We start from the raw sequence: 22,006 nt of genomic DNA on the forward strand, positions 1-22,006 counted from the left end.
ATGCCCACTGTTTATTGTTCCATCCATCCCAAACCTCCTCCCGTCACAGACTTTCTGGCTGTGTAACTGTCACCTCATGCCAACCTTTGCTTTTCCACAGTGAAAAATAGGCTTTCAATAAAATGTTTAGACAAACCTCAGATGGGGGGAATGGGGTCACTTTTATTGGAAGGACAGTCTCTAACTAGCTAGCAATAATTCTGGAGCCTTTAGCAGCTACTGTAACATGATACATTTCTGTTTCAGGCTATGATATAGAAAAACCCGAGGCTAAAAAGAGACTGAATGTTAGACAATGTTAAGGTTACAGGAATACAGCAGCCCTGACCCAAAGCTGTGGAAACATCCATAAAAAAACCTTAATCATGCCTCAGCTGCCTGGGGAAAAGATTCTTGAAAACAAATGAAAAAGGATTACATTTTCTTTCAAAATGCATTATTTAGGAAACAGGGTTGTGTAAGGTTGACAGCTTTTGCATTGAAACTATATATATATATATATATATATATTATATTATATATATATATATATATATATTATATATATATATATATATATGTCTTTTGCAAAGAGCGAAGTGTACATAAATGGTTTTATTTGCAAAAAAGTCTGTTCCATGTATGATCAACTGTAAGTTAGCTGGCATTTTCTAACTGTGCTCAAAAATCAATTTGCAAATCATTGTCATAATAGCATCCTTTAAGCTATGAGGTAAGCAAACTGAGAAGATGCATTATAGTGAATGTAACTGAGTGCCCTGAAGGCATCTTCAATTCCATGAGGCGCTAACTGAAAAGACACATTTCCTGCTGTGAGATGGAGGATGTGGAGTGACTCTGCTGTCCTAAATCTTTCCCTCATGCCTCTCCATACAGGACAGGACCGTGGAAATAATTCATGTTGTGTGTCTCTCGTACTTGGGAAGGAAAAAAAATGCTGCCGACATGTCTGGGACGAAAGGAGATGGGAGGAGAAAGACGTCTGAAAATAGAGGAGGGAATGACAGAGAGAGAGACGGATGGGCAGAGTGAGAGAGTGTGAGGGACTGTAAGAGACTTGTCAGAACTTGGCCTCTTTTGCTGCTTCGCCAACTGCTTTTAGCATACTGCTCACTCTTACTCAGAGCAGGCTATGAGTGTATATGTGAGTGTCTGCATTCAGAGAATCAGCACCTCCTGATATCCCACATACAATACTCAACTTTTGGCCAGCAGTTTTGCTCACATACCCAGAACTGAAAAACAGATATTCAGCATACTTGATATATACATCAGATAGGCTGGAGCCTACAAACTTCTCTAAGGCCTCTGGAAGCCTTTCCAGACCACATTATTTTATTATTTCCAGTCTATGCTCCTATGATGATATGATATAATGATGATCCAGAGGAGGAAACAGGGAGAAAGTACAGTTTAATAAAACAACATTTAGTTTGTGGGTTTTTAATGTTATTACTCTTTTGGACAAACAACAAACCAATATATACTCATACACATATGCACACTAGGGTTTAATCCCGGGATCCGGGATTCCCGGGAAATGCGATCAGAACCATTTCCCGTTTCCCGGGAAACGTTAGACGGGAAACTGGGAAAAAAGTTGCGCGCGTCGATTTGACTTTCAGAAAGAAAAGAAAGCTTCAGAATGTTAAATTTAAGGAAATATTGAGAGAAGGGTTCGTTTAATGCGAAAAGCATTACTCTTCATTTCAGGCACGTTCAGCCTCCGTTTAAGGCTTCAGCCTTCATCTCAAGCGTTTTAATAGAGGTATTACACAGTTGTGCTTTTTTCCTCTTTTTGTTGAAATCGTAGGCAATGTGTTTACCCTAAGGTATTTTGGATTATATAATTTTATATTATTATATATTGTTATATTGCATTATATAGCCTATAAAATATGCCTGCCCTGAACAATAAAGAAATATCTGTTTAACTTCGAGTGTTTCTCTTCCTCGTTTGCAGCCGCTTACTAACAATCATGAATTAGGATACGGGCCTAATGTGTGAAGAAATTATCATGAAATAGATTGCTTTAACATATTTGGCTTTTAAAATGGAGTTGAGTAAAATGTATATTTTTAGGCTATAAGGATTGGCCAGTTTTTCAATAGACGATTCACAGCGAACCTACTTTAACCCTCAGACACGGTGTTATAAATTTGCTGTTGCCAGAATGGCAATGACCAAGTCGTGGAGCATTACTCAAGGCCCTGTGTTATGCCATATTATAGTGTAGTACGGTAGTTAACTTTTCAATGACTATTACAGCGTTCCACTGGTGGAGATATAGCGCAACAGATGTCGCCACGACAGCGTGGCTGAGCCTTTATCAATGCTGTGGAGATGAACCGTATTGTTTTGCACCAGCAGTTGTAAAATATCTTGGTATAATTCCATGTACAATGGAGGAATATTCGAATTATATTTGTTAAGGGAGTGTTGAGGAACGATACAACACCGCATAGCTCGAGCACTCGAATGTCGAGATGTAGGTTTTATTGCGTTAATCAAGCCGACGTTACCCCCTACTGGGCATAACAGGACATAGCTGGAAAGCTACCTCTACAATATCACAATAGGTTAAGGCCGACACAGGCTACAGAAGGCCTAATTAAAATAAAAAAATAAATAAACTTTTTCCCGGGATTCCCGGGAAATGGCTCGTCATTTCCCGGGATTTGATTCATGTCATTTTCGGGAAAAATATTAAACCCTAATGCACACACAGGAGTATAAACCAAGCACCTAGGCATGCAGATTGATTCTACAAACATTTGTGAAAGAATGGGTCACTCTCAGGAGCTCAGTGAATTCCAGCATGGTACCATGAAAGGATGCCACCTTTGCAACAAGTCCAGGTGTGAAACAAAGTGGAAGTGACTGGGAATGACAGCAACTCTGCCATGAAGTGGTATGCCACATAAAATGACAAAGCAGGGTCAGTGAATGCTGAGGTGCATAGTGCGCAGAGCTCGCCAACTTTCTGCAGAGTCAGTCACTCCAGACCTCCAAACTTCATGTGGCCTTCAGACTGGCTCAAGAAGAGAGTTTCAGGGAATTAGTTACAATGATGGGCAGCACAGAGTCCTGACCTCAGCCTGATAGAACAGCTTTGGGATGAATTAGTGCAGAGACTGTCAGCCAGGCCTTCTCTCTAACATCAGTGTCTGACCTCACAAATGCACTTCTGGAAGAATGGTCATAAATTCCCATAAACAATTCAATTCAATTCAATTCAGTTCAATTCAATTCAATTCAATTTCATTTAATTCAATTCAATTCAATTCAATTCAATTCAATTCAATTCAATTCAATTCAATTCAATTTATATAGCGGCAAATCACAACAAACAGTCGCCTCAAGGCGCTTTATCCTTTATATTAAGGTAAAGACCCTACAATAATTACAGAGGAAACCCAACAGTCAAAACGACCCCCTATGAGCAGCACTTGGCGACAGTGGGAAGGAAAAACGTCCTTTTAACAGGAAGAACCCTCTGGCAGAACCAGGCTCAGGGAGGGGCAGTCATCTACCACAACCGGTTGGGGCTGAGGGGAGAGAGACAGGACAAAAACCCTAAAGATTAAAAGTGGGATGTCCCTCAAATTCACAGGCGTGTGAAGGCAAATGAGCAAATACTTTTGACAATATAGTGTATGATATCTGACTTTACACATAATTTGCACACTTTCATATTTCATGAGGGTTTCATGAAGGGACTTTAATGGATGATAACAGCCTGCCAGTAGTAGGTGGAATTGTTTGCCAACCAGCAATATTTACATGGATTTTCTCCTTTATCCTTTGAGATGTGGCTGGTGCTCCATGGAGGCCAAAGGGAAGAGCAATAAACCATTATACTGATGTGATCTCCTTAACTTTCTTTCTTGTGGTATTTGATGCGTAGCATGGCATTTAGTATCCAAGCCATTGTGCCTTTAACACTGCCTGTACCACCCCCCTCATATAGGATGTGCCACTATACATTAAAAAGGAATAGGTTCATGTTACTGTCATAGAGTCACATGACTCATTTTACAGGCCCGACATGGTAGTTTTATTTTATTTTAAACTGCAATAATCCAGTGATCCATAAAAATGAATTTCATTTGTTCTGATGCAATAGTGCTATGAAGATTTCTTCTTTGGGATGTGTGTCAAAGAGTAGGCTGTAGAATAAAATGGACAATGGAAAGGAAGTCATGAGGGAAACGATAATGGAAGGGAAAGAATTAAGAATCACAAAAAACTCTCTCCCATTCTGTTCCTGGCACTCCAGTCTGAGATGCTAATTCAGTAATTGATCCTGAGTGGCTGTGCTGAAGTTACTGTGTGTGTGTGTGTGTGTGTGTGCGTGTGTATGTCTGGGGTTACAACCCTTCTTGTTCTGAATCAGGGATGTGGAAGAGGAGGAAGGGTCACCCTCTGGGAACATAAAGAGGTAGAGGAGGAAATTACAGAGAGAGAGGTTTCTGTGATGGAAAGCTAAGATACTTGTGTCAAAGATTTAATGTTAAACTGCAGAACAGGCAGAGGGAATGAAAAGTGAAAACAAGGCAGAGAAAAGCAAAGTCAAGGGATTTTTTGAAAATGGCAAAAATAGTTGGAGATTTAAGGTGCCAGCCATGAACCAAACTTTGTTTTTTTCATTTTTTTTTTGTTAGGGAAAACTGTGGCATCTTATTCCCTATTTTTCCTCCCTGTCAGCATTAATGAAGGCAGAAGATGGCCCAGAAATATAGAGTTTCAGGTATAAAGGTACATAGAATTACCCCTTAATTCCAAATGGTGTAGATTTTTTAGCAGTAGTCATAATACTCACACAGCCTGTAATTGTGTCTATTAGTGGCAAGACTTGCGAAATATGGGTGGAAAAAAGAAATTCTGTGTAGACATGTTCAGGTTTTAAATGACAGCTGAATCCACTTATCATTTGTAAATGGAGGGCTGTCATTATCTGACTGACAGCAAGTGGGAGGCTTCCAGAGTATGGTGATCGTTCTGCCCTGCAAAATTATTTATTATTATTATTATTATTATTATTATTATTATTATTATATACTTGTGAGAACTAAACTGGGCAGCACAGTGTGTCCTTTGCCTCTCCTAAAATGTAATTGTAGTTTAATACAGTTCATTACAAATGGTTAACTGCCAATTAATGATTTAAGATATATCAGTAGCCTATATTTTTTAACTTACCGGTTTTCATAACCACAAGCAGCCAGGAATTCTTTAGCAATTAAAGTGGCAGAATTTTGGGTGTGGATTGCCACAAGGTGGTGCTAGTGTGTAAGTGAGGCAAGTTTTCATACAGAACTGGCAGAAAAATAAGTTTTTCTTTCTTTGTTGGCATTGGCTACTGTACAAGAAAAGCTAGGTTTTCTTGTACAGTAGTTTTCTTGAGAGGTCCTGTTGACTGGATGTCAGTAATGCCTCTTTTACACTCAGCTCGACTCAGCTTTTAGGGTTTTCTATTAGGTGGTAATACCTGGTACCAGATACTTTTTAAAATATCTAGTCAGCTGGGCTTCCAAGCAAGCTAGCCAAAAATGTGACAAAAATTTAACTCACATTGTAACTTTATGTCAATGGTGTTCCATCAGGGCAAGCAAAGCAATACGTGCTTGCCCAGTGAAATTGAAAATTTAAGTTGAAGTTTTGCTAATCTCCTCAATCTCCTTAATTTTTAATCAATGTTTAAATTTCTTATTTTTTAAATTCTCCCGTAAATATTGACAGTTAACCTTTTAATGTCGGGTGATCTCAGCTGAAACGGCGGTTACCTGCCCTTACTAGTTGCAAACAGCTTGTTAAGACGTAGCATATCACTGCCGAGTCGGCTGATCAAAAGAACTTTGATCAGCTGGCTTTTTACCGTAACTCCGTGACTGACTGTCCCGAAAACTTCAAACAGTTCCTGAAAGCTCAGAAATTGCATTTCATAGCCATGTAGGGGTATTATGGCACTTTGAAGTACATTGTGTCACAGCTGTCACCTTTGATGTTGTAGGGTTACTCATGTAATACAGTGCTCAAGCCTTTTTTTTCAGTGATTTGTGTGTCTATTTTAATATACCATGTTAAATCATGAATTAACTTTGATCAACTGCATTTTCTGGAAAGCTGAGTTCAGTTTCACTATCCAAACCCATTTCTGATTAGTGCCAGTCCTACTGAATCAAGAAATCACAAGAAAGAACCAGTCTGACAAAGTAGACTAAAAAAAAGCTGAAAAAGCAACAAATCATGCCACAATCTAAAGAAACTCAGGAACAGATGATAAACAAAATCCCTGACATCTGTCTATCTGGACAGGGTTACAAAGCCATTTCTAAGGCTTTGGGAAAACTAACATAGCATTTCATAAAAGCATGATCATACCAACAGTCAAACATGGTGATGGTCTGCAAAACTATTTATTTAGGTTAACCTCATCTAATAATAAAATTGATGATCTGAAACATTAAAGTGTGAGAAACATGCAAAAAAAAAAAAAGAAAAGAAAAACAGAAATCAGGAAGGGGGCAAATACTTTACAAAGGTGTTTTAGAAAAATGTGGAGGGGTCAATGGTCATGCTCAGGGTCACCGTTGGGGTTGGGTTAGAGTTTGTGAAGGTGTGGTTACCTGCAGGGCAGAAATGGGGTGAGGACACTCGATATTCTTACTCTCTCCCTTGCACATACAACTTTACTGAGATCATTTTATACAACAACTCTCACTAACTCACTCTGATCACCGGTATTTATTCATTCTCAGTATGTGGCTTGTGTGAGTAACTGCATCTGAAAATAACCAAAAAGGGGTGGGAAAGCTGGTGAGAATGGAGATTAAATGACTACAATTCTGCTTTTAATTTACTGACCTTGAAAAATCTGTTTCTGGTATTGCCAAACATCTGTGTGTGTGCGAAACAAATGAAAAAAACAAATTTTGACAGATAGGTGAAGCAAAACATTGTTTGGGTTTCATATTCATATGGATGATGGAGGTCAAACAATTACCATATGGTCTTTTCTAGTAGTTTAGTACCTCATTTCATGGTTATTTCTTTGCAAGACTGATAACTCTGGTTTTTTTTTTGCTGATCAGAACACTCAAAAATAAAGACAGTTCCAGCATTTGCAGCTGAATACCTCCATTACATTTTATGAACTAATGCCTTAACTTATTTTGATGTTTTTAATGCTAATGTTTTATAGGCTCTCATTTTGTTTTTTGTTTTTTTAATGAATGTTTTTTTTAAATGGTGGCTGTTTTACTTGGGACAAAAACTCGACCATTCATTCATTTCCTTGTATGGGGGTATAAATTACACTCAATTATCAAACATGATAACAGCAGCAAAGCAGACATATGGTGGAAAAAGTTTGAGATGCCAGTGCTTCTTTTTTAAGCTGAATCCCAGATCTGAGAAATGTCTGCTTTTCATCATTTTAGAGCCTTCAGCTTTCAGGCCCCTCTTCTGTGGAACCAGCTCCCAGTTTGGATTCAGGAGACAGACACCCTCTCTATTTTTAAGATTAGGCTTAAAACTTTCCTTTATGATAAAGCTTATAGTTAGGGCTGGATCAGGTGAACCTGAACCATACATTAGTTAAGCTGCTATAGGCCTAGGCTGCTGGGGGGCTCCCATGATGCACTGTTTCTTTTTAGTCACCTCTTTTTACTCTGTGTATAGTTCACTCTGTATTTAATCTCTGTCTCTCTTCCAAAGTATGTCTTTTGTCCTGTCTCTCTCCCCTCAGCCCCAACCGGCCATTGCATATGACTGCCCCTCCCTGAGCCTGAGGTTTCTTCCTGTTAAAAGGGAGTTTTTGCACAGAGGTACTAATCATGGCAGCACAAGCTCTAAGCACAAGATTGATAGAGGCTGGGGTCTACCACACCAGGCAAGACCCCAGATGCAGGCTGTGCAGAGATGCTGCTGAGACAATCCAGCACATAACAGCAGGGTGCAAGATGCAGGCAGGGCATACATGGAACGCCATAACCAAGTGGCAGCTGAGTATGACCTGGAAGTCCCGAGGTCAAAATGGGATATGCCCCCAAGGGTGATTGAGAATGACCAAGCTAAGATCCTGTGGGACTTCCAGATACAGACAGACAAACTTGTGATGGCTAATCAACTGGACATCATAGTGGTGGACAAACAAAGGAAGAAGGTCGTGGTGATAGACGTTGCAATACCAAGTGATGGCAACACCAAGAAGGAACACGAGAAGCTCAATAAATACCAAGGGCTCAGAGAGAAGCTGGAAAGGATGTGGAAGGTGATGATAACAGTGGTCCCCGTGGTAATCGGAGCACTTGGGGCAGTGACCCCCAAACTGGAAGAATGGCTCCAGCAGATTCCTGGAACGACATCTGAGATCTCTGTCTAGAAGAGCGCAGTCCTGAGAACAGCTAAGACACTACGCAGGACCCTCAAGCTCCTCAAGCTAGTTCAGTTAGATTTTTTCCCCATAATTCTAATTTTTATTTTTCATTCCAGCTAACTCAGTTTTTTTTTTTCAAATTAGTTTTAATTTCACTGCATATGTGAGTCAGCTTGACCGTAAACAGAAGCATTCGTTTGACCTACCAACTGTAATAAAGTGTGATGACCAGATATTTTAGGATGTAAAAAGCTGGGCCAACTTTGTGTGTCATATTTTTCAGTTCTCTGTCTCAATCTGCAGCCGATGGAATAGAAATGCTTCATTTTAAACTACAGAGCTGCCTAAACAGCTGCTTGCAGTTCACTTGAACTTAATGCATACATTACTCTGGCTGAACATATGTTGTGTACAGAGAGCTTTACCTGCTGCTGCAGTTCGACATACACATTGCTTTCTCTGTGTGGGTTGTGTGGATGTTGTGTTAAAGATCTTTTGCTAGTTGGAACTGTTCGGCATCTGAACAATTTCTTAACTTGTAAATGAAGTCTTTTATTCTTTTTCTTACAGTTACATGAACACATGTTGACATTCACACCCACTTTTCCACACTACATATTTTTCCCTCTGTTTTTCTGACATACTAGCTCATAAATGTATTGCCTTTCAAGACCTGAAAACACATTATTAAAGTAGAATGTGCTATGTTCTGTATTGGATGTAGCATATTAAAAGATGCAGCCGCAGTGATCAATGCAGATTCATACTCACAGTAAATGCACTGATTTTCAATCCGAATGAAAACATTTTGTTCCATTTCAGGTTTAGCATCCTAAGCCTATCAGCAGTGAGGCACCAAAAACTTCCTGTTGTGAAAATCTCACCACAGATTATCATCAATAATCTAATTTCTGCATAATAATAAAAAAAAAAAAAAAGAAAAATGTTCCAGGAGACAGACACATTATGACGTAGACTGACCCATATTCACCCTTCATTATTGGTTTTGTCTCAGGGCTGATCCCTGTGTGCATTTGTGTGTGTGTGTGTGTGTGTGTGTGTGTGTGTGTGTGTGCGCGTGCATGTTGGACAGAGATTACTCGATTGCTATTGTTGCCAGGTGGAACAGCAGCCAATCTGGTCATCTAAAAAAGGAAACGGTGTGGTTATTTGTTTATTAATACTTAATGTAAGTCAGATAGTATTGTTTGGTTGAGTGCAGCAAGATGATGGATTACTCTGGTCCATTTAGCACCACTCCCTCGTCTTTATTCAGCAGCTGTCTAAGACTAAGATGAGGAACTTTGGCTCTAGGGAGTGGTTCCACTTTCCGGACTAAATTATAATAAAGTCTTTATTTTTATAGTCCTTGCAGATTCTTTCAAAAGTTGATGGAGTGCTTATTAAGCCCAACAAACAAAAGGTACAGACACTGGATTATATAAGAAAAAGAGATGACAGCTATAAGCAAAAATATAGTAATGGAAAATTAAATAAATAAATATACCAACTTAAGGGTGAATGCCACTTAAATTTAAAACTAATATTTCAAGGAAGTGGCAAATTTTTGAACATTTATGAAGATGATAAAGACATACACAGGTGCAGTGGTGGTATTTTATAAAAATTGGTTTACCTTACTTCATACAGTATTAATCATGTGGTCTCATAAATGCTAATGAACTGCTTCCATCATCACACCAACACACTAAAATATCAGTACTTCAGTTGATTTTAACATGCCTGTCATCTGTTCTGACAGGATACAATCGTGAAACATCCCATGATTCGTTATAGCAATAACTTGAGGTAATAATTTTCTGTTTGACTTTATCAATCTCTCATGTCCTTGTGGAAGAATTTTGGCCCACTATTCTTTACAACGTTGCTTCTATTAACTGAGGTTTGTGGGCATTTGTTTATGCACAGCTCTCTTAAGGTCCCTCCACAGCATTTAAATCAGGTTGAGGTCTGGACTTTGACTGCAACACTTTGGTTCTTCACTTTTTCAGTCATTCTGTTGTAAATTGGCTGCTGTGCTTGGGGAAATTGGTCGTCCTGCTGCTTGACCCAGTTTCAGCAAAGCTTTAGCTGATGGACAGATGACCTCACAGTTGACTCTAGAATACTTTGGTATACAGAGGAGTTCATGGTTGACTTAATGACTGCAAGGTGCCCGGTCCTGTGTCTGCAAAACATACCCAAATCATCACCCCTCCACCATTGTGTTTGACAGTTGGTATGAGGTGTTCGTGCTGACATGCTGTTTGTATTTTGCCAAACATGCCATTCTTCATTATGGCAAAACATCCATTTTGTTCTTTGATGTGTAATATGGATTGAACATTAAAATATTTAAGAAAGATCCAAAAAACACTTTAATCTTTAATGGACTGCAACTATGCTGACAGCCCCACTTCATTTTGTCTCACCATCACTATCAAAGTCTTTGCTGCCACTTAAAGATGTGGATTTTTGCTGGGGTCAGCTTTGTCACGCTACACGCTTAATTATATACAGGTTTATGTATCGTTGGGTTTTATCTGTGCAGGGAACTGACTACACCAGCATTAGCCTAATATGAATAATCACACACAACAGTTAAACCAGCTGCCATGTTTTGCTGAGCATGCCATTTTTTAAGTGCCAAGAACAGCTTTTACACCCTTACAAATAAAGCCTGTAAATACACAGTAGCTGCTGCTTATAAAAAACAACTAATATAAAACAGACTGTAGTTTTATGATCTGCAGGTTTACCTCGGGGTATTATTTCTTTCATTTTCATTGTTAGGTTTTACGTTTTATGATCTGCCGTCAAATTATATTTAACTGACTGATGTTGCTGCTAGTAAAGCTTTTTCTTATCAATTTCTCTGCCAGTAGGCATCGCTTTTCCTTTCTCAGTCTTTTTTTCTGTCCCTCTGTCTGCCAATTGTAATGAAACACAATAAAATCCTCAGTGTAGGCCTCCCACACATTTATCCTCCATCAATCCCACTTTATGATGGCAGGCAAGCTTTATTCAACATCACGAGCCAAACCATTACATTATGGCCTCGAAACAGCCAATTATCAAACCATTCAGTGCGATGTCCAAACCACTTCGTTTCTGGAGAAAAACCAAAAATGCTACAGCTTTTTAGTGAGCAGGAGGTGACCATGCATTCATCTACAATGGCTGCATCTATAAACAGCACCAACACAAGAAAACAGCAGACGAATAGCACGCAGTTGCCAAGATCGGAGAGCTGTAAAATCTGATATTATAAATGTGGCAGATTAAAGCTTTTACTTGCTTAAGTTTAGGAGAAAAATGTCTGTCTAGAAATAAGTGTTGCATTTACACCGCTGGAATGTAAGCGCACGTCCCAGTGAGGATATTAAATACTCGTCTGAAATGATGGAGTCTGATGAATACAGAATATAGCTCCCTTTGGGGGATGTGCTTAATGTTTTTTTTTCTTTTTGGTTATAGGCTTGTTGTCAGCTGTTTTCCATCTGGGAAATGGACTTCCTGCAGGTGTAATGCATCTGCAAAACTCTATCTTAGTATTTTACTGAGGCAATCCTGTTACCAAGAAAACATGCTTCCTGCTCAATCTAAGATAAGCCCATAGGATTTCCTGCTATACAGGAGCTAGCAAGGCTATTGGCTAATTGTTGTCCTGCAAGGGTCAGCAGCTTCAAGACTGTCTGCTATTGTCAAAAACACAAACTGAAAAAACTTACTGTTCTCCTCAAGAGTGGGTCTACTGCCACCACTGCATTTGTGAGTGGGCCCCGGTACTACATTTGCTTGAACTGCAGCTCACTGAAAGGTGGAAAATACTCTTGAAAACAAAATGAATACAATACAACACATAGGCAGCTTTAAAAGTAAGGTTAATGTTTGGGGCTGATTTTTAAAACAGCTAGTTAACACATTCCAAAATGACCAAATGTAACATATTGTAACTGAGTTATCTGAGGGGGGGAGTGACTTAGACTCCCCCCTTTTTGGTTCTATTTTGTTTCTGATTACTCTACAAATAAAAATGTGCTTTCCAATGGAGGAAAGTCAAACTCATGGCAGAAAAGCCTGCAGAAAAAGTTGTTTTGTATTCTGGTAGGAACACTTTTAGATTAAGCTTCTTCTAACTGTCGCCAAAGGCTTCACTGTGGATATGGGTAATTCAATCAGTACATGAAGCTTGTGCCTATGCCTGGATTTATCTGTTCATAGAGAGCTGCTAGAGGATGGCTTTAATTTTCAACTTGCCCTTTCAGATTTTGACCAATACAGCATTGCTACCTTTGACTGGGAGGTATGCTGCTCTCACATGTTTTTTTAAGGGTTTCTGCCTCATCAGAAGTTGACAAAGCATTCATCTGCACCAAAGAAATGCTCTGCTTCTCTTGTTTATAGATTGAAATGACAAGATAACAACTCAAACATACAGAGCAAAAGCATACAGTTCTCAACGAGCCAGAGACAAAGAAATGCATTTGTTTGTTTTAATTTATATATGTGTGGCAGGGTTTGGTCTGATTGTTTTCTAAAGGTTTTTCCTGCATAGAGGCATTTGTGGTTCCAGCCAGAGCCAAAGGAAACTACCATGTTAATATATTTCTAAGCAGTTCTGCTATTTGAGTTTACCCAAGCATAATGCAATTTTTGCTCATCAAATGGTCATAAAAAACAAGAAAATGTAGACTTCTGTCAAATAAAGTAACACAGATTCATTGCCTTTACTGTAAATGGACCAATCATGCTTATAGGAAAATCTCTGTAGCAGGGGTCCATATGACAGGAATGTGGCCAAATTCTTCTGTAAGACAGCTGAAGTTGTCTGTACCTGTGGATATGTGTGAACAACCATGTTGCTCTTGTGTTGTTTACATTGTGTCGCTTGTGTTATTTTTGTTTTGTCCACGTCTGGTCCTGTCTCGGGTTCATGGAGCGTTCCTGTGTAACGGTTCTTTGCAAATCAGTCAATCGAGGATATACAACATCATAACTGCACTTGGAGCCCAGTCTCACAGCATAAATGTTGCTCCACAATGTTGTATTTTTACAACAAGGCTGTGAATTGTGAGTCTGCTACACTGTTGGAATATAGCTTTGCAATGTACTGACCTTTGTGTAGGAAACCCAACCACCACTCACCAACATTTAAGGACTTGTTTTGTATTTATGGAAGTAATTAACATATTGAGGGCACTTTTAAACCTGATGTTACTGATTAAGGAAATCATTGTACAATGGGTATATTTCAATTCACTCTTGAAACACATTAAAACCGAACTTCTGAGGCCTCCGCAGCCTCCATCTAAGTGATGACCCTACCTAACCCTGAGACTTGTTCTCCCAAGTCTTGACAATCAGGGAACAAATGAAATAATCATGCTAACTGATACACATCAAAAACTTTTCTAATGTTTTCCAAAAAAAAGGCCCTTTTGCCTTTCCCCAAACCATGTACGATGGCGTAGACCTCAGGGGTCAAAGTGTAATGGTTTGCTGTGTGGCTGGCAGGTTGCAGAGCCAAACACAGAACTCAGGATGTGGGAGTAAAACATAAAACATAAAAAAAAAAATTCAACAAGACCACCTCATCCTTTAATCACCAATAAGAACCAGTGTTGGCAGCGGTGTGTGTGTGTGTGTGTGTGTGTGTGTGTGTGTGTGTGGTGTGTGTGTGTGTGTGTGTGCGGTGTGTGTGTGTGTGTGTGAGTTGATGGGGCTCAAGGTCAATGACAGTCAGACAGACAGTCATTGTCTGCTTCTTGAATCTGCATCTCTATCTCAGCATCCTTCCCATCACCTCGAGCTCTGCTCTCTTTGCCAACCAGTAAATAGCAGACGTTCAGATGAATATCAGTTAATTACATTTTTTCAGCTAATCTATTAGTAATTTAAAATAGAGTTCATCTACGGTTAAGAGTTAGGTCAAGGATATCTTATTGTGATATACTGATAGCGATGACATGATTGGCTGTTTCAGGATAAAGCTGTATATGAAGTTACAATTAATGAGGATTGTTATAAATTAAAGGGTGTCAAAAATACTCCTGTCCAGGTCCAATTCCATCACAAAGTAAAAAGAAATTCCTTTCCCTGTCCAAATCCCAGAAGGATGACTGCATTCCATTCCCATGTTATGTTTTATTCAAGGTTGGGTAGTCATTAGGCAATGCAATAATTTTGATTAGACATCTTAGAAGCCCAACCAGGGACAAGGTCTGCAAATTAGCCTACGAACATTGCATTGGTTGCATTTTACTTAAATACAGTCATAGTCTCTTTTATATATCCATCTATCTGCTTATGGTCCCTTTTGTTCCTTTTGTTGCCATAGGTCCTAAATCTCAGCTACATGTAAGCAGTAGTAGTAGCCAAGGACCTTACCACCACTGGCAAATTCTCTCTTATTTTTTATAAAACATGAATTTTGGTCCACAGCTTAGCCTTAGTGCAAATTGCTATATTGCCTGAAAGACCCATGACTGTGTTAAAACGAATCATTGACCTTTAGTTTGTAAATTGATGATGTCTGACTCCACTGTTGCCATTTGAAGTTTCGTGGCTGTGGCATGCAGTTAGGAGGCTGCAACCAATCAGCCACCAGAGCTGATAGAATAAAATTGAAAAAAAAAAAAGACAACAGAATAGCTATTATGATTGTCTAAATAAATCACTGTTTAGTCATTTTGGAATTTTATTCACTATTATGATTAACCCTGTGAAATCTAAGTCGTCAGCAGCCTCAACCATAGCCCTAACTAACCCTGTGTAATCCTAATTATTATGGTGGCCGAGTGGGTTGGACCCAAGGAGCAGAGACACCAGTTTTCTCAGACAATGTTTATTTTGTACACACATGAAAGGAGAACAGGGAAAAACCAACACAATTCAATTCAATTAAATTAAATTAAATTCAATTCAATTCAATTCAATTCAATTCAATTCAATTCAATTCAATTCAATTCAATTCAATTCAATTCAATTCAGTTCAATTCAGTTCGATTCAGTTCAATTCAATTCGATTCATATAGCGCCAAATCACAGCAGTCGCCTCAAGATGCTTTATGTTGTAAAGACCCTACAATAATTACAGAGAAAACCCAACAGTCAAAACGACCCCCTATGAGCAGCACTTGGTGACAGTGGGAAGGAAAAACTTCCCTTAAACAGGAAGAAACCTCCAGCAGAACCAGGCTCAGGGAGGGGCAGTCACCTGCCGTGACCAGTTGGGGCTGAGGGGAGAGAGACAGGACAAAAGAAGGTCAGATGAGTTGGGGGCCAGTCAGTGGTATCAGTTCCTTTATCCTCCAGAAACTGCTTGCATATTCTTGCCACATGAGGCTGGGCAATGCTGTGCACCAGGAGGAACCCAGGACCCACTGCACCAGCGTGGGGTCTGACAGTGGGTCCAAGGATTTCATCCCGATACCTAATGGCACACCCAATAACACCCTAATGGGTGCTGTTGCCTAGCCTGTAGAGGTCTGTGTGTCCCTCCGTGGATATGCCTCCCTGGACTATCACTGACCCACCACCAAACTGGTCATGCTGAACCCATGTTACAGGCAGCATCACGTTCTCCAGGACTTTTCCCCCTTTCGTGTCTGTCACATATCCTCCTCTCATCTGTGTAAAGCACAGTGCGCCAGTGGTGCTGAGCACTAGTAGAGCACGTCGAACCCTCAGGCCACCCTCATGAAGTCTGTTTCTGATTGTTTAAACCTGTAAAACCATTCCTGCTTTCGGGGTTGTCTCATTGTTACCCCCCTAGTGCACCTGTTTTTAATCTCATGAACACCAAAGCAGCTGAAACTGATTAACAACTCCCTCTGCTACTTAACTGACCAGATCAATATCCCAGAAGTTTAACTGACTTGATGCTAAACTCTGATTAATTTTTTTTAGCAGTGTACTTCTTGAATGATTCTCTTGAATACACACTTTAAACTGAACCTTTATGGACAGTTGTGGATTGTGGTTTTACATAAGGTAACTACGCATTGCTTACATGTTGCTCGCACCCAGGTTCGACTTTGGGGGTAACTGAGTGAGAAGCTGGGCAGGACACACACACACACACACAGATATATAACAAATAAATAAAGAACAACACCATGCAGACAAGGATGGCAGCACAGAATTTGAAGGTCCGGCTAGCTCCTTTCAGCAGTGGTGATTAAAAAAAAAGAGTTTCTTGTGTTATCAAAGGCAACTAGAAACAGTAGAGGGGAGGAGAAAGGTGCAAAGAAAATAAACTCAGGAAAGGACTGGACACAATCTGTATCTAAATCACTGCAGAAAACAAACAAAATGACAGATAATGAGCCATAAAGAAACATGCTGGCTGGATGAAAGCACAGTGAAAATGCTTTTTAGCTTAGTCATTAGGTGCAGTGTGTACTAAAGGAATTCCTCTCTCTCTCTCTCTCTGACACACTCACTCTCTCTCTCACACACACACACACACTGACGTGCAATATGGATTGGATTGAACAAGGTATAGCAATGACCACTTCACCTGCGTGACAAAAATCAGGTCATGAGCAGTTTCCTGGCATCCACAACCCACAACTAATCCACAATTTAAAAATGACCTTGGGTGCTACAACTACTAGTACAATGGTGCTGGAACAAGACTTGGATCATTTTTGCTGAATGACTACAAAAAAACTGAACAATGATCTGTTTTATTTGTCTAGAATACATCACAATTTATACAAAACCTTTATAGGAAATTTGTCATAATTCTGAAAATGTGTAAAAGCTCCAGCGTTCACCTTTGATGTGTAAAGGGTGTATATTAAGTGACAGTTCTTGGCCTTGTTAACACTTAGTAGAAGCAGTTAACCAGCCTGAATCCAAAGAACAGGATGTAACATTTATTAAGATGTCAAATGTGCAATTAGTCTTGAATCTTTTGCCAGGACTTGCTGAACAGGCTGGCAGGTGTAGACAGGCTGCCGCGCACACACGCACATGTCATGTCATGAAACAGCTGTGTGGCAGGCAAAGTGGGACCCAAATGCGGGACTCAGAGGACAGGAAATAAACTTAAACTCAGCCGTATTTGCTGGAACTCACAGGGAAAAATGTAGTAAATGCAAACAGGGATGGACTGGAGCCAGATTGAGTCTCTCCTCATCCTTTGCAAAAGCAACTCTAGAGCTTCCCATGGCAAAAGAAATGGGGTAAACTTCAATGGCCAAGACAGACACCTGATCTCAACCCAATAGAGCATGCTTTTCAGTTACTGAAGACAAAACTGAATGCAGAGAGACCCACAAACTAACAGCAGCTGAAGGTGGTTGCAGTAAAGGCCTAGCAAAAGATCTCCAGGGAGGATTTCTATGTATTTTAGCCTACAGGCAGTCATTGGCTGCAAAGGTTTTTTCAGGTTTTTCATCTGAGTTATCATCTGAGTTATCAAAAACAATCCTTATATTTAAAATTATCTTCTGAAAATGGGGGACTGTGTATAAAAATGACTGTAATTTCTAAACAGTTAATGCAATACTTTTGTAAAACTCCACAAATGAAAGCTTGAAGTCTGCGCTTCATTCACATACTAACCATTTAACTTAAAATCCACTGCGGTGCTGCACAGAGGTCAAATGAAGAAAACTGTGTCATTGTCCTAAAACTTATAGGCCTAACTGTTTGCAGACTCACTTATGAATCATGTTGCTGCAAAGACAACCATCATCTGTTCATCAGTAAGGACGAGTAAAACAGTTCTAGAGGCAGTCATACATGTCTGGGCAATAAGCCCATTTTTCTCTTTTTCCACATGTTGGCTCTGTAATAAAGGTTATATTTGTTGCATCTGTTTATGCTCCAGAATCCTTTTATCTTTTTTTTAAAATTCTAATTTAGCCTTTTGATTCATGCGGCGGTCTGCATCTTGAATTTCATCCTCTGTAATTCTTTTCTCAGTGTCCTCTATGAACTAATGTGCTGGTGTCAATGACTGCCTTGTTTTCTTCTTCTACTGGTTTTAATTTTAATTTCAACACATTAATGGACTAAAAAAAGCCCCCCCCCCCCCCCGAAAGCCTAACCACCCAGTATTTGGTCTTGCTCCCCTAGATTTCATTTTTGTCATGGTCCTGGGCCGTTTGCTCACTGTTTTGTGTTTTGGTTCTTTCATTGTTAAACTTCTTCTGTGTTCTGCTGTAGTTTGTTATAGTTGTAGTTTTTGTACTTTGTTCGTGCCTCCCTCACGTCTCTGTGCTCCAGTGTCTGTTTTGTGCCTTTCGCTTCCTCATGTCTTGTCAAGTATGCGTGTGTCATGGTTGGTCACTTCCTGTTTTATTTTGACAGTCCCCTGTGCTTTGTGTTCTCTTTTGCTTCCCTTCCCTCATCAGTCTTGTGTGGGTCACCTGTTCTTCCCTGCTGTCTCCACTCTCCCTAGTTACCTTGTGTGTATTTAAGCCCTCAGTTCTTCGCTGTTCTTCGTCATGTTGTCGTCCTTGTTACCTGCAAGCTGTGTGCCTCCTTGTTTTGAGTTTCCCTTTTGTGTTTTTGTGTTTCCAGCTTTGTCCCTGCCTTAGAATTTGGGATTTTGTGCTTTGTGTTTTGAACTGTTTAGACTTCAGCTCTGTCTCACGCATCCTGGATTTGGTGCCGACATTGTCAGATGAGCCTATCCCAGCTGACATAGGGTGAGAGGCAGGGTACACCCTGTACAGGTCGCCAGCCTGTCGCAGGGCTAAAACAGAGAGACAAACAGACAACATCCACACTCACATTCACACCTATGGGCAATTTAGAGTTTCCAATTAACCTTACCCCAGTAAGTGCATGTCTTTGGACTGTGGGAGGAAACCAGAGTACCCAGAGAAAACCCACGCAGACACGGGGAGAACATGCAAACTCCACACAGAGAGAGGGGGAGGGGCCTCGACCAAAGTGGAATCGAACCCAGGCCTTCCAGATGGTATTCTGTGAGGCTGCAGTGCTAACCACACTAAATATTAAATCACTTAATATAATTAAAATGTGAAAAATAAGGGATTTTTTAAAAATTTGGCTAAATCGATACAATGTATAAAGCAAAACAAAAAAAAACCCAACAGTTTTATAGTGCACCAAAATTGGCTGTTGTTCACCTCAAAGGTACTCACAGTCAATAGGAGTGAATGGCACCAAATATTTTCAGCTTCTAGACAAAAAAAAGCCTAAATTTTATTTTGGTTTTAATGCTAATGAATTTACTTTCTGTTACTGTGAAGTCAATGTTAACATTTATGTTAGGAAGTTACAGATTTCCGTCTCCTGAGCATGTGAAACTGGAAATCCAGAGTACGGGGTTTCTTCAACTTAGAAATTCTCATTCAGCTTGAATGACAGGAAGTCAGTGAAAGAAAAAGCAGACATAATTATGACTGAAACAATTGGAAAGCAGCCACCGTAATCCCCACTGCATCAGTTCCAGAAAGAAACCACATTCATGAAAAAGTAAAATAAATAAAATTTACTATCAACCCCTAGAGACGGACTTTTGGTTAGTCAAAAAATGAAATTTAGTGCTGAATGTTTCTTCTTGCTTTGATTCAAATATTAATTTTTTTTTTTTAAAGCTAATAATGTCTGTAGTTTAAAATTGTTGCTAATTGGTTGCAGTAGATGACTGCCCCTCCCTGAGCCTGGTTCTGCTGGAGGTTTCTTCACTAAGTGCTGCTCATAGGGGGTGGTTTTGACTGTTGGGTCTTTACCTACAATATAAAGTGCTTTGAGGCAACTGTTTGTTGTGATTTGGCACTATATATATAAAATTGAATTGTATAACTTTACAGCATCAATAATATATAATATCACTGATCCAAAACGTGCAGAGCTACTTTGAGTCTATTTTATATATCAAACAAACAAGACCTACTGATCGTGCTTGGACATTTCAAAGTAAAGCTAAAATCAAACTCTTCCAAAGAACATTCCAGATGGTGCTGATAGAAAAATAGATGAAAAACAATTTTCTCACCAAAAAAGAAAAAAAGAGTCTGGCAAGTTACAGTGTAAACTGTAAGATGGTTAATGGGTTTTTTTTTTTGCTATTATTTGTCGATTTATCCAAAAGTGTTTGCTCTAAAGTTAGAAAAGTGGACTGGAAAGCTGGCCAGCTGTGATAGTTGGCTTTAATTTTTGAAACGTATTTAATTAAAGAATAGAAACACTACAGCTACAGGCTGACTTCAAAGCAGATAGCTGGACAGGGTCTCAGCATCAACACATTCTAGGTGTTGGCGCCGACCTTGTGACCCTCGTATACCCTGAGAGGAAGCATGCTGCTCCCTCTGAACTCGCAGGAGGTGAAAACAACAAGGCTGTTGAGTTGATAATGAGAGCATGCTCATTAGTGTCATCCTTTTCCCCTCCAGGTCAGTGTTCAAGGTTCTTTTCTGCATCACCTTACTCTGCTCTCTGAAAACATCCATTTTTAAGCACACTGAGGACATTTTACTGGCACGATTGATTTTGTCAGTGAAATGATTCAACTGCTTACAAGTTGTGTAATAGGGCCAGTTGCAGTCCTGAAGTCTGTCTTTGTATGTAATTGGTCTTTTCTAAAACAATGTAGCACATTAACACACCTTTCTCCAGGTGACAGACAGACCCCAGCATCGCTTTCATGCATGGATCGCCTAAGAGGCATTCTTACCTTTTGATCCCCTTTTTGTCTTCCTGGACCTCTGATACATGCCACACTCTCTGTACATCCTCTCTCTCTCTCTCTCTCTGTGTGTGTGTGTGTGTGTGTGTGTCCACGGAGGAAGAATCACCTTGTGTAGGGATGGATTTGGATCAGTGTCACTTAAAGTGCTTTGCTTATCTTCAGATGAAAACATGAAATGAGTGGAATGTGTTTGTGTGTGAGATCAAGCCAATCACCTGTCAAACTGCTGTATATAAATGACATTACCTCTGTTTTGCCTCATATTCCGATGAAGCCCGCAAGGCCAATATTTGCTGACGTGGCTGGAATAAATTGGTGAAATTGAGATCTTCATCGAGTGTTTTCTAAGTTTCACCTGTTCTACTTCTGGGCACTCACTAAAATGAAACAAATTCTCAGGTTGTTGAGAAAGGAAATTTTAATTTATCCCTTCCTGTCTGTCCTCAAGGGCCATAGCTACACAACATAGTCTAACCTTGTGCATTACACCCTTCCTGTCTGCATTTACCTCTACTGTTGATTGCCTACTGTTTTGTCACTCTAAATTCCCATGTAATTCTCCACAGGCAACACCCTTTTCCTTTCCATTGTATATTCCTCCTGTTCTCAGCAAACACTTTATGGCCTATTGCTTAATCAGACCCTTTGTATGAAAGCATGACTTATGTAGTTAATGCCATTACGGAACAACGGAACAATTTTATAGTTCTGCTCCTCCTTATATTTACAAGCAGGACTCTTTGCTTGCATCACGTAGGCCTATAAACCCAGTTACTGCTGCCTTTTTAAAAAGAAATGCTACTATTGTTTGCTTAGATGTAGTAAAACTATAATACAGGAAAAATAACTATTTTCAAAGCAACAACAAAACTACCAATCCAATAACTCACTGTCTGCATGTAAAACAGACTTGTTCTATTTCACGGTGCAATTAAAATGGATTTGT

This window comes from Archocentrus centrarchus, chromosome 23 (assembly GCF_007364275.1).
Source record: "Archocentrus centrarchus isolate MPI-CPG fArcCen1 chromosome 23, fArcCen1, whole genome shotgun sequence".
In the NCBI taxonomy this organism is placed as follows: Eukaryota; Metazoa; Chordata; class Actinopteri; order Cichliformes; family Cichlidae; genus Archocentrus; species Archocentrus centrarchus.